Below are 14,029 nucleotides of genomic sequence, written 5' to 3'. Positions count from 1 at the left end.
TTACCCAGGGTCACAGAGGCAGTGGCACTTCTAGGAATATCCTACAGATAATACTCACTGGTGTGTGCAAATGATACTCATCATGGCACTGTTTATAAGGGCAGAAGATGCGAAACCACCTAACCAAACGCCCATCATAGGAGATTCAGTAAACAATTATGGTATATAGGCAGAATCATGTGAAATTGCCTTTTTTTTTTTTTTTTTTTTTGCTGGTCAAAAATGGTTGAATATAGACAATCTCATAGGGGCCAATCTGCTCCTTCTATTGAATGGAATGACGTGTAGTCTTCAGAGGAACCAGATGGAAAACTCTCCCAAGATATGTTATTAAATGAAAAAAAGCAAGCTGCAGACCAGCGGACCTGTTATGCTCCATATCCGTTTTTATGAAAAGAGACATACCCACATTGGCTGGTATAAGCCTCCACTAGAGAAAGAGAGACAAATTGTCCGCGGTGGCTGCCAGGGGAGGGAACAGGCAGCTGAGGTGGGGATGATGTGAGGCTGATTTTCACTTTACAGCTTCTGTACTTTCCAAAGGTTATACTAGGTGTGTGCATGGCAGACACGACATCAATTCAAATGTGAAACAAAGATCCGAATTTCAGTAGAGCCCTCATTACTAGAGGTTAAATGCTCAGCCGACTCTGTGGTCTGAGAATTCTGGGCTTCAAGTCATTTCATCTCACAGAGCCTCAGTTTTCTCATCTGTCAAGTGGGGGTAATGATAGTGTTGACTTTTTGGAGTAGAAGTGATAGTTTCCTTGAGACATGAATGAGAAAGGCTCGGCATTGTGGCACAAAGTAAATGTTACCTGTTATTATAAACGACACATAAATCATAACATACACATGTGCACACATCAATCCTTATATTGACCCATTTGGCATTTTGGTTTTCTTGGAAGAGTCTTAAAAATAGCTGTGTGTGTTCAGAGACAGGAGTCAAGATTCCTGAATGTTACATTTGCTGGGGAGACCGTGTTGCTGTTGCAGTGACGGCTGCCCACGCTGAATTTACAGGGTGGGTCTGATTATTTTTTTCTGAATCAGTAAATGGTCTTCCGCATCTCTATGTACACAGGCAGGTGAACTAATAGAATTAAGCTTATTGGTTTAATTCCTCTGGGCCCCCTTGGCGAGTGGAGAGCAGCTGGATGAATATTTTAATTAAGCTCCGACACCCAGAAGTCAAAGTCCCGGAGTGGTCCCATTGGGCAAGGTCTCTCGGTTTGAGGTTTAATCAAGTTCGGCTTCAGAGTTCAAATTTCTTCCTGGACAGAAATATGTCATTAGGCGTCCAAGATTTCCACTGGAAAAAAAAAATACAACTTGACTATATTTTCTCTAGAGAATGACACCATGATTCGATTAGCCTTTTTTCCTTGACATTTTGCCCACTTTATTAACTTCTGCTTTGCTTTTAAGCAGGTAACTACTGTTTTACTTCCCCGAAGAAGCTCATAATATTATAATTCAAGTGTCAGGACAGATTAGGTTAAATGAACTGTGTAATTCCCAAAGGAAAACAAACTTCAAAACGGACGAGGTTTGCCTTGTCACATGTCATGGATTGCATTAGCGGGGAACGGCGATTCTATCACCTAATGTGCTAACGTTGGCTCAAGTGTTCCCCACTCTGCAAGGTGAGAAATTACTGAGCTAACAAAACATTTAGTTTTTCCCTCTTTGCATTCTTTCTTTATGAGATCCTGAATGTGACATTTTCACCAAAAAATCTCTGTGCTTATTTGTGAAAAATGTATATTAAAACCAAAACCCATCAAATGGAAAGAAATCACAGATGGTTTTATTCACAAGCAGTAGAATTAATGGCCTCTCTTCTCTTTATAAATATTAGAAGCAGATGAGTTCATTACGATTTCACCCTAATAAAGAAAACCTGCTTGATTTTGACAAGACATCGACTTATCTAATACATCTACTAAATAACAAAGCTACTTCCCGCCCGTAAAACACGGCTCGAAAACACCAGCTTTACCTGGACTGCTTCTAAATTAATGAAAAACACTCCAAAGACAGCAAAAGAAGTGGGGTGCGGGGGATGGAATTCAAGAGATTTTTTGAAAATGTGACTGATTTGGAAAAGAGAGGGTTTTGAAATGTTTACTTTGTGGTGGTTTGAAATTTTTACATCTTTCAACAAAGCGGGCAGAGAAGTGAAACCATCTGAAAGGGCTTTTGAAAAGAGCGATTCAGCACAAGTTGGACGAAGCTGCGGTTCCTTTATCTCAGGGAATCTGTGGACATCGTGCAGGGGAGGCCCGGCCCCCGTCCCACTCCTCCCCAGCGCGGCAGCCTCAGCCACGGCTTCAAAGCGCAGTTGGCCGAACATCCTGGGAGGGAATCGGACACCGCGCCCTGGGGCCGCACGGCCGGCTAGTTCCTATTCCTGAGCCCTGCAGCCTGATATGGTCATCTCCTTGGTCATGGGAGCCCGGGGTATTTCTGTTTGTGCGGCTTTCAGCACTTGTTAAGAAAGAAGTGGTAGGCTCAAGTGAAACTGCGAAAGATGGTTTTTCTCCCCAGAGCCACGGCAGTTGGGGCCTCAGCGTATCCATCATTGCGAAGATTGTTCTGAGAAATGGAATGAGTCAGCCCTGCCCAGAGGGGGAGGAAAATGAACCATGCATGGAGCCTCTGTCCCGGGCCCTTCTTGGCTGGGCTCCTGTGGAAGGGTGTGGGCTCCTTAGCCTGAAAGCTGCCCAGGGAATGCCTTTGGGGAGGGAAGCCACACGGATTAAGAAAAATGGCACATCAGCGTGGCTTTGGTCCCTGATTCTACCACCGTTCAGGACTCTCAACCTGGATTCCATCCCACACTTTCCCACCCCAAGACCACTGGGGGTTTACACGGCAGAGATCAGACACCTGTACTCAAGGGTCATGGTTGGGGCGGGAGTGGTGGTCAAAGCTCAAACACTATTTCTAAGCAGCTACTTAAAAGTGAACCAAGCCCGGTACCTCCACATCGTCCCAGGAACCTGCATCTTTCTTGCTGTTCTGTGCTCTCTTCCTCCCAGTGAGGAGCTATGAATTCTCTGACAGGCCCAGGTGGAGTTCCGAACCCTGAGATCATCCGAGTCCTTCCTTCATGCCTCAGTTTCACATGTAGCCAACTTCTGGGGAGATTTTCGAGGAAGCAACAAGTTTGAGCCAAGACCCCATGATTGAAATTCTCTAATAAATCCCTCCCAGCTGAGCCCTAAGGGGCTGTAGTTGCTTCAGCAAGCAGGGACGGCAGGAAGGGGGGGAGGGGGAGTGTTGCAAAGTTCAAACAGGACCTGGAGTGGTGGGGGTGGCGGGGGATTGTGCCAGGAGAGGAGGCCACCGAGCCAGGGCTCAGAGTTAATTAAAGAGCCTGCATGGTGGCACCTCTACGCATAGCTCTCTCCCTAGGCAAGCATCAGCAACTCGGGTTCTTTGCAGAGATGGCCTCTCATTTAGGGGCAAGTCTGGAAGAGTAGGAGACTCGAACCATATTTAGGATGAATGTTTGCGGCCCTTGGAAGGTCCCAGCCTGGCAGTACTCTGCCCTCCCACCAGGAGTTGTGAGGGAACTGAGGTTGTGTTCAAAAGCCTCATCAAACATCAAGCGTGGGTTGTCTTCAGGCACCAGGCTGTGTCCATCACCTGGGTGACAGGGGCCATCATCTCCCCCACTTTACAGATGAGGAAAGTGGGGCTCAGGGAGGCAAAGCTACTGGCTCAAGGGCATATTGTGGTGGTAGGGGGAATCCAGGTTGGAATTCATATCCTCTAGTTTACGCCACTGGCTGGAGATGGGGACCCAGGCAGAGACCAGCAGAGGACAGTTGGCCCTGAGTACACGGCCCTCACCTCAGCCCTGACCCCTCGCACTGTCCGTGACATTCAATCAGGTGCCGGTGATGTCTGGCCCAGCAGTTGGGGCAGGGCCTCCACAGCTTCCCGGCGACAAATGGTTCTCATTTGAAAGGGAGGTTATAAAAACACATGCCCAAAGACACTGTCAGGGAACTGAGGATTAATCTCATTTCAGTCAAAGACCATTTCAGATATTTTTCTGGGGGGGAATGGGGGCGGCATAGCCCTGGCTGGGAAGGAAGTCAGAGTTCCTGGCGTGCCCCTCAGGTCGGCGGGTTTGAAGGCGGCTGAGTTGCCGGCTGGTGGGGGCCAGGGTCACTCCATACCTAGCAAGGCAGAGTCTGACAGAGGAACGTGGCTTTGCTCCACGAGTCCCCAAGGCTGGCTTTGCGGGAGGCCTACACTGGTGTGGACGCTCACACTGCGTTCAATATGTTGGCTGTGTTTCAGGGCAGTTTAAGTTGCCAAAAGGAAGGGAAGGATTAGGCGCCTGGGACATTTTCATTTTCTGGATGGTGTCAAAAAGCATCGTGTTTTTGCCGTGTGACTCAACCAGAGCGGGCCCTGAAGGGCAGCCAGGGGAGGGCCACTGCCGCCAAGCCTCCTGCCCAGACACCCGTGGCTGCACAGCGAGTCCCCTACTCCAGCCAGGGACCAGAGGGAGCACCCACTCTAAGCCACCAGCTCCCAAACTGGGGGGCCTGGGTCCCTAAATGACAACCCGTGGGATTTGGGGCACAGGCTTGGGACTGCAGGTAGCGCCTCTGCTGAGCGGGCATAACCCCAATAGCTCCATTTACTGAGAGCTCAGAGGGTGCCCAGCAGCGTGGGCCAAGCTCATCTTATTATACAATGGCTCTCTGACGGGAGGACTTTTCTTATCCCCATTTTATAGCGAGGGAAATTGAGGCTCAGGGAGAGGCGCAGGTAGCTTGCCTAAGGCCTGGAAGCTGGGCAATAGTGATACATCTTTAACTTTCTCAACAACCTTTTAAAGGAGGGACTGTTGACCTCCCCATTTTCCGGATGCGAATGTTGAGGCTCCTGATGTCACTGCCCAAGCCCACCCTTTAAGGGCAGGTGGAGCTGGGGGGCTTACTCGGGCCTCCTCAGCCGACCCGCATTCCCAAGCAAGGCGAGTGCGGCTGGGCCCGGCCTCGCAGTCCGTGGGAGACGCCCCGGGACCACGCGGTCCGGACGCCGCAGGGAGTTGGAGCCCGGTGGCGCGCTGCGGGGACTCGCGCGGGGGGCGAGCCTCCTTCCAAACACACGTCCGCGGCGCGGTGCCGAGGGATTGATTTGCCGCCAGTCCGCGGACCTCCGTCTGGTGTTTGCCGGGATCCGAGCATCCCCAGCGCGCGGCCAGGGCGTTCCTGCAGGGCCCAGCCAGGGCCGGGGAACCGAGCGCCCCCTCGCGGCCGGACCGCGTGAGAACCCGTGTCTGGGGACGGGGCCCGGGGCGGGGGCCCGGGGCGGGGTCACGGTGGGAGGGGCTTTGTGCGGGGCGGCCCTGGACGTCCACCCTGCCCGGCAACCTAGAAAGGGAGGTGTCAGGATCCTCCTGTTCCAGGGTAGAAAGCAGGCCAGAGACCTCCTGGGGCCCTCGCGCTGGGCAATGGGACTCCAAGGGGCTTTGCCTCGCTGCGAAGTGCCTCTTCCTGGGCCTGCGAGAGGTGGTCTCGGCCCCTGCCAGGACCCATCCTAGGGAGCGCCCCCCAGTCAGTGAGGTGGGGTGCTGGAGGCCTGGCCCCACATCATTCCTCTTCCCCAGCAGGAAGCTCTCTCGAGCGAACTGGCGCGGGTGCTCAGCCTGGAAGCAGATTCCAAGCGTGCTCCTGAATCTGCACAACGCCAGGGAACAGGTGGGGGAAGGCAGCTCACACGACCTCAGACCCTCAGTCCCCCTTCCTGCCCGTGGAGGGGCCTGGTAGGGCTTCCCCATGGCCAAACGCCCTCTGCTGCACTCCCACAAGGCCATGTGCCTTGCTCCAGGCCAAGCATGTAACGGGTTTGCTTAATTCCTCCTCCAGAAAGCCCTGATGGCTGCTGGCTGCTGGCTGTTGGCTGCTGTTATCCCAGAGCCCCAGGGGCACATCAAGGGAAGTGACTAAGCTGGGCCCTAACTGGACCTGTCTGACCTCATGAGCCGTCCTCACCTTAACCCCACAGGACAGGACACTTCCTTCTAGGTGCGCATAATCCCGGCCGTGCTCGGGAGCGGCACTGAAGTTGGACATGCCTGGGCTGGAGGCCCTGAGGGCCCCTGTCTGACTGTGTGCTTCCGAGCACTCTCTGGAACCTCAGTTTCTTTATCTGCTAAATGGGGCATCCCTAACTGCAGGACTGTGGTGATGACACACATAAGGCTACCCCTGCTGTCCTCCATAAACGTTTGCCCATGCCCAGTGAACAATGAAATACCTCCCCCCTTGACATTTGCTGACCTTCCCTGGGCAATGCATCCCAGTCCCGCCGCCTCTAGAGCTCAGGGCGTACCTTTCCTCCTCCAGAAACCCTTCGTCACTCATCTTCCAGGGAACGTACTGGCAGGAAAAAAAGCCAAACATTTTTTTAAAAGGGTTTGGGAGAACAGGCAAACGTTCTTAAACAAGACACAGAAAGCACGATCATAAAGGAAAAGATTGAAAATTGGGCTATGTTTTGTTTTTGAGATGGAGTTTCGTTCTTGTTGCCCAGGCTGGAGTGCAATGGCGCGATCTAGGCTCACCTCAACCTCCAAATCCCGGATTCAAGCGAGTCTTCTGCCTCAGCCTCCCGAGTAGCTGAGATTACAGGCATGCGCTGCCACGCCCGGCTGATTTTGTATTTTTAGTAGAGATGGGGTTTCTCCGTGTTGGTCAGGCTGGTCTCGAACTCCCGACTTCAGGTGATCCGTCTGCCTTGGCCTCCCAAAGTGCTGGGATTACAGGCATGAGCCATCGTGCCCAGCCTTTGGTCAATGTTTATTAATAACTTCAGTTCACTGAAAGATACCATTAAGGGCTGGACATGGCGGCTCACACCTGTAGTCCCAGCACTTGGGGAGGCCAAGGCGTGTGGATCACTGGAGGTCAAGAGTTCGAGACCAGCCTGGTCAACATAGTGAAACCCCATCTCCACTAAAAATACAAAAATTAGCCATGTGTGGTGGCACACATCTGTAATCTCAGCTACTCAGGAGGCTGAGGCAGGAGAATCGCTTGAACCCAGGAGGCAGAGGTTGCAGTGAGCTGAGATGGTGCCACTGCACTCTAGCCTGGGTGACAGAGTGAGACTCTGACTCTGTCTCAAAAAAACCAAACCAAACCACACCAACCTACCATTAAGAGGTTGAAAAGGCAAGCCACAGCCTAGATATTTGCACGTTTATGTGATAAAGGGCTCACTTTCAGGATACATAAAGAATATAAGGAGTAAGGCAAGGAAAAGACAGACACTCAATAGAAAAATGGGTGAAAGACTTACCAGATCTTCACAAAGGAAGGTTTACAGGTGACCAATAAACATAGGAACATGTGCCCGACTTCATTAGTCAACAAGGGAATGCAAATTTCAACTGCAATGAAATACAGCTTCACATCTGCTAACACTGCTAATCATAAAGTTGGACAATATCAAATTTTGTTAAGGATGTGGAACAACTGGAACTGTCATTGCTGGGGTGAGTGTAAATAGCTACAACCACCTTAGAAGACTATTTGGAAATATTTACGAATTCTGCAAATATGCCTCTTTTGTGATCCAGCTAATTCCACTTGTATACTTGTAGGTATATTTCCCACAGCAGTGTGTGCACACATTGGTACATAAGCCACCTTCCCCAACCCATGTATCATCCTATTTCAGGATCAGTGCCACACTGCTGAATTTTATTTATTTATTTATTTATTTTGGAGACAGAGTTTTGCTCTTATTGCCCAGGCTGGAGTGCAATGGTGCGATCTTGGCTCAGCACAACCTCTGCCTCCCGGGTTCAAGTGATTCTCCTGCCTCAGCCTCCCGAGTAGCTGGGATTACAGGCATGCACCACCACTCCTGGCTAATTTTGTATTTTCAGTAGAGATGGGGTTTCTCCATGTTGGTCAGGTTGGTCTCGAACTCCCGACCTAAGGTGATCTGCCCGCTTTGGCCTCCCAAAGTGCTAGGATTACAGGCGTGAGCCATCACGTCTGGCCTTTTTTTTTTTTTTTTTTTTTTTTTAAATTTTAGAACCATTTTAGATTTACAGAAAAACCTCGCGTCCATAAATTTCACATCCAGTTTCCCCAGTGGTGAACACCTTACATTAGAATGGCACCACACTGTTTTCATCAGCTTTGCAGTGTCTGTATCCGGAAGAGTGAATCCCCATTCTACTATATTCTTTTTTTTTTTCAAAATTATTTAACTAGTGTGGACTTTTATTCTTCCACATGCATTTTAGAATAACTTTGTCAAGTCTCCCCGCAACTCTTGCTTGAATTATTTTTAGAAAAGAATTTGTGATTTTTATTATGATTCGTTTAAATTGTGATTTGAGCTGAATATAGCAATTTGAGAAAAACTGGCATCTTCACATTAATTCAATGAATAAATATTTAACAAGGGCCGATTTTGTGCCAAACAATCCCCTATTCATAGAGGTATACATGAAGAACAAAGGTTCCTGATCTTAAGGCACTTAGAATGTTCTAGTGGAAAGGGGTCTTGGAATGTTAAGCTGCTCCATCCATAAACATAGGGTATCTTGCTGTTTCTCTAGATATACTTTGTCTCTTACAAGAGTTCAAAAATCTTCTTCATACAGGCCTTGGCCATTTTTGTTAGGCTAATTCCTAAATATTTTATGTATATATGAAAGGTTCTCTTATCTTCTGTTTTATTTCCTAGTTGCTGTTGGACACATAGAGAAATGCTACTTATTTCTGGGAGTTGCTTTTATTTTATTTATTTTTTTGAGACAGAGTCTCACTCATTTTGCCCAGGCTAGAGTGCAATGGCACCATCTTGGCTCACTGTAACCTCCACCTCCCGGTTCAAGCAATTCTCCCACCTCAGCCTCCTGAGTAGCTGGGATTACAGGTGCCTGTCACCACACCCGGCTAATTTTTGTAATTTTTAGTAGAGACAGGGTTTCACCATGTTGGCCAGGCTGGTCTCGAACTCCTGACCTCAAGTGATCCACCCGCTTTGGCCTCCCAAAGTGCTAGGATTATAGGTGTGAACCACTGCATCCAACCAAGGGAGTTGCTTTTATATCTGGCAACTTTGCCTAACTCTTCCATTTGTTCTCATAGTTTGTTGATTCTGTTAGGTTTCCTATGTAGATAATTACATAGCTTGCTGAGAATGACAACTCTGTCTCTTCTTTTCAATGCTTATACTTAATTTATTTTTCATGTCTTATGGCATTGGCTTGGACCACCAATGTACATTGAGGAAATGATGGTAGTGGGCATACTTGACTTGTCTCTATCTTGAAGAGAATTCCTGGTAAGATAGTTACCAGATGCATTTTCTGCATCAATTGATTGTGGCATTTTTCTCCTTTAGTCCATTAATGAGATGAATTACACTAATGAACTTTCCACTGTGAGCCATTATTGCATTCCTGGGATAATCCCTACTCAGTCTTAATGAATGAATATTGAATATACTGCTGAATTCAGTTAGATAATATTTTGTTGACGATTTTTATATCCGTGTTCATAAAGCAATGCCAATCTCTAATTTTTGTGTGTGTTTGTGTATTGTCGTTACCTGGTTTGGAAGCCACTCATCTTTTAAAGTGCGCTGGGCTGCCTCTTACTCCTTTTCCTATTTTCTAGGATGAGTTGTGTCAGAAAAGGGATGTCATTTCTTGGGAGTCTGAGTAAACTCACCCATATGATGATTTGGTCCCAGGGATATTTTGAGGAAAGGGTTTTAAATTTTATTTACATTTTTTTTTTTACGTCAATCTCTGTCCTTTTTTTTTATTATTATACTTTAAGTTCTAGGGTACATGTGCACAAAGTGCAGGTTTGTTACATATGTATACATGTGCCATGTTGGTGTGCTGCACCCAATTTTATTTACATTGTTTAATAGTTGTTTAGGTTTTTCTCTTTCTTCTATCGTATTTAGCGAGAGGGTTAGCGAGGGCTGGAGTCGTTCTTATGTATGGGAGTTCGGGGGCGGGAGGGGGGGGAGGGATTTCTCTTGGGGGGGGGGGAGGAAGGGAGGGGGAACCCCCTAGAAGGGAGGCTCATGCAGTTGGCCTCTTCTTTATTATCTTCTCTCTCTTATCTGTCTTCTCTTCTCTCTCTCTCCTCTCCTCTCCTCTCCTCTCCTCTCCTCTCCTCTCCTCTCCTCTCCTCTCCTCTCCTCTCTTCTCTTCTCTTCTCTTCTTTTCTCTTCTTTCTTTCTTTTTTTTTTGGACAGTTTTGCTCTTGTGGCCCAGGCTGGAGTGCAATGGTGCAATCTCACCTCACCACAACCTCTGCCTCCTGGGTTCAAGCAATTCTTCTGCCTCAGCCTCCCGAGTAGCTAGGATTACAGGCATGTGCCACCACGCCCAGCTAATTTTGTATTTTCAGTAGAGATGGGGTTTCTCCATGTTGGTCAAGCTGGTCTCAAACTCCCGACCTCAAGTGATCCACCTGCCTCAGCCTCCCAAAGTGCTGGGATTACAGGCGTGAGCCACCATGCCTGGGTGTTTAGTTTTCTTATACCAATTTTGACATTTTATATTTTTCCAGATATTTGGTAATTAATACATGGTTACTAATAATATTCTTGTTAGTTAACTGTTATATCTGCAGTTATCTTTTGTTTTAATTCTTATTTCCCTCTTCTTTCTCCTTATCTGAAGTTTGTCTCTTTCAGTCTTTTCAAAGAGCCAAATTTTGACTTTGTTCATAATTTCCGTTTGCTTGACTTCATCGTTTCTTTGTATTGTCATTATTTCCTCTTTCTTTGCATTTAGTTTTTGCTCTTTTCCTATCTTCTTCAGTAAAAAGCGTGGCTTGTTTATGTTCAATCTTTCTTGCTTTTGGATACATTTAAACTGTAAATTTCATTGTCTCTACTGCTTCAATCGTGTCCCACAATTTTTTAATTTTAATTTTAATTTTTTAGAGATGGGGTTTCTGTCATCCAGGAGAGTGGAGTGCAGTGGTGCAATCATAGCTCACTGTAACCTAAAACTCCTGGGCTTAAGCAGTCCTCCTGCCTCAGCCTTCCAAGTAGCTGGGACTGTAGAAGCACACCACCATGCCTGGCTATTTAAAAAAAAATTTGTTTTTGTAGAGACAGGGTCTCACTATGTTGCTCAGGCTGGTCTCAAACTCCTGGCCTCAAGTGATCCTCCTGCCTTGGCCTCCCAGAGTACTGGGATTACAGGTGTGAACCACCATGCTTGGCCTTCCACAAATTTTGATATGTAGTGATTTAATTATTATTTTCCTCTAAGATGTTAATAATTTCCCTTATGTCTTCCTCTTATTTAATTGTAGTGCATTTTCCAATCATGTGTCATTTTAAAAAGCTATCATTTTGCTTTATATTTCTTATTTTTTCATTGTATAATCATAGATGGTTTTAGATACGATGTTGGCTCTTTGGAATTTATTGAGGTTTCTTTAGTGGCTTAGTACACAGTTGATTCTGAAAGGATACGGGATCTACGCTGGGTTGAAAGTTCTCTGCTTATTAATCAGGTTATTCAAACACTTTATATCTTTGCTCATATTTTGGCAGTTTGACTATAGTTTCTGAGAGAGGTGGGTTAAAATCTTCAAGTGCAGTTACTAGCTTATCTGTTTTTGTCTCTCTAGCTCTGTCAGTATTTCAAAACTGACAGGCTCTTATTCCAAACAACTTCTCCCTGCCCAATGTTGCCAGGGTCCTCCCACATCTCTTAGAGGAGGCCTTTTGTTTATATTTACCTCATGCTCTGCCTGATCTATGACTTCTGCTTCTGCTGGTGTGGGTTGCTCAGCTTCTTCTCTTCCCTTGGTGGATGAGATCTTCTGGTGTCTGTTCTCCCACCTGCCCCTGGGAATTCATAATTCCCTGGGACTCAGCTCCACTGACTGGTAACATGTAACTGGGGAAGTGGTGAAAGTTCAGAATTGAGTTTTGTTTTCTTTTTTTGAGATGGAGTCTTGCTGTGTTGCCCAGGCGAGAGTACAGCGGCACAATCTTGGTTCACTGTAAACTCTGCCTCCTGGGTTCAAGCGTTCTCCTGCCTCAGCCTTCCGAATAGCTGGAATTACAGGCGCCTGCCACTGTGCCTGGCTAATTTTTGTATTTTTAGTAGAGATGGAGTTTCACCATCTTGGCCAGGCTGGTCTCGAACTCCTGACCTGGTGATCCACCTGCCTCAGCTTCCCAAAGTGCTGGGATTACAGGCGTGAGCCACCGAGCCTGGCCAGAATTGAGTTCTTACTCTCAGCTGCACACTGAAATCACCTCGGAAGCTTGAACACTACTGAATCCTTGGTACCTCCTGTAGAGAGAGATTCTTGTTTGATTGGTCTGGGTATGGGTCTGGGCACAGGAATTCTAACCCACTCTCGGAAGGTTCTAATGTGCAGCTGAAGTTGAGAACCCTGTGTCCGCTCCAGAGAAGGATGAGGAGGCTGGGGATGGATGTGTCTTGGGTGTTCCAACCTGTGCCAACCTCTGCCCATGTGCACTCCCCATCAGGAGTCCAGCCCTCAGGGCCTTCCCAGACCTCTGCCCCCACACCACCATTCCCAAGACCTGCGTCTCTGCAGCAACATGACCCAAGGTGTGCGGCGAGGGGAGGAGGGGGCTCAGGGCCAGGCAGCTGCCCGCCTGTGCTCCCTCTGCTGACACCCCTCCCCAACCTGCAAATAGATGAAAATGACCCACCTAGGGCAACGTGGGAGGGATGAATGGGCACAGCCAGAAAACTGACGTCTGTCATCTGTCATCTAGGCACCCGACCATCTTTCACTCTGCTCAAGACTTTATTGAGGCTTCCCGGCCAGGCACAGTGGCTCACACTTGTAATCCCAGCACTTTGGGAGACCAAGGCGGGTGGATCACCTGAGGTCAGGAGTTCGAGAACAGCCTGGCCAACATGGTAAATCTCTACTAAAAATAGAAAATTATCCGGATGAGGTGGCAGGCACCCGAAATCCCAGCTACTCAGGAGGCTGAGGCAGGAGAATTGCTCGAACCCAGGAGGCGGAGGTGGCTTGCAGTGAGCCGAGATCATGCCAATGCACTCCAGGCTAGGCGACTAGAGATAAACTCTGTCTCAAAAAAAAAAAAAAAAAGAAAAAAAAGAAAAAGCCTTTATTGAGGCTTCTGATGCCCATGTTCATGAAGCAAGCCATGCTTCTAAATTTTTTTTATGTGCATTATCCATATCTAGTTTGGAATCAACTTATCTCTGAAGTTCTCCAGTCCCTGAGACCTGAGCCCCTGGCCTTTTTAGTGCTGGGTCTTGTGACCCATCCACCTCCTCCCTTTCTCTGGCATCCCCCAGAGCTGGGTTCTAGAAAGAGACATAGCAGCCCGTGGCAGTTTACCTTCCTGTCCCACCATCACCACCATGGACTGATGCCAGCTTGCAGCCAGGCCCTGTGTTGGGTCCTGCAGCTTCAGAGATGAACCAGACAAGGCTCAGCTTTCACGTCCTCATCTGATCTCTCTGGGGCCAGCATCAGGGCGTGTCCAGGGAGGCCTGCCGCTGGCCATCACGGGCCCTGTATCGCTGGTGTCTGTCCTTCAGGGGTTCCTCAGTAATTGAGTCTAGTTCATCTGTCTACTTCATCCACTCTAAGGAATTCATTCAGAGAGCATTTGCTGATGTCCACCATTTTTCTAGGCCTGTGCTGGGTGCTCTGGGTATACAGTGGTGGGGGAGGGCATAATAAATGAGACATGGGGCTGGACGCGGTGGCTCACGCCTATAATCCCAGCACTTTGGGAGCCCAAGGCAGGTGGATCACCAGGTCAGGAGTTCGAGGCCAGCCTGGTCAATATGGTGAAACCCCGTCTCTACTAAAAATACAAAAATTAGCCAGGTGTGGTGGCAGGCGCCTATAGTCCCAGCTACTCGGGAGGCTGAGGCAGGGGAATCACTTGAACCTGGGAGGCGGAGGTTGCAGTGAGCCAAGATTGCACCACTGCACTCCAGCCTGGGTGACAGAATGAGACTCCA

Source organism: Rhinopithecus roxellana, chromosome 16, assembly GCF_007565055.1.
Source record: "Rhinopithecus roxellana isolate Shanxi Qingling chromosome 16, ASM756505v1, whole genome shotgun sequence".
NCBI classification, from domain to species: domain Eukaryota; kingdom Metazoa; phylum Chordata; class Mammalia; order Primates; family Cercopithecidae; genus Rhinopithecus; species Rhinopithecus roxellana.
This window is presented reverse-complemented; position numbering follows the sequence as displayed.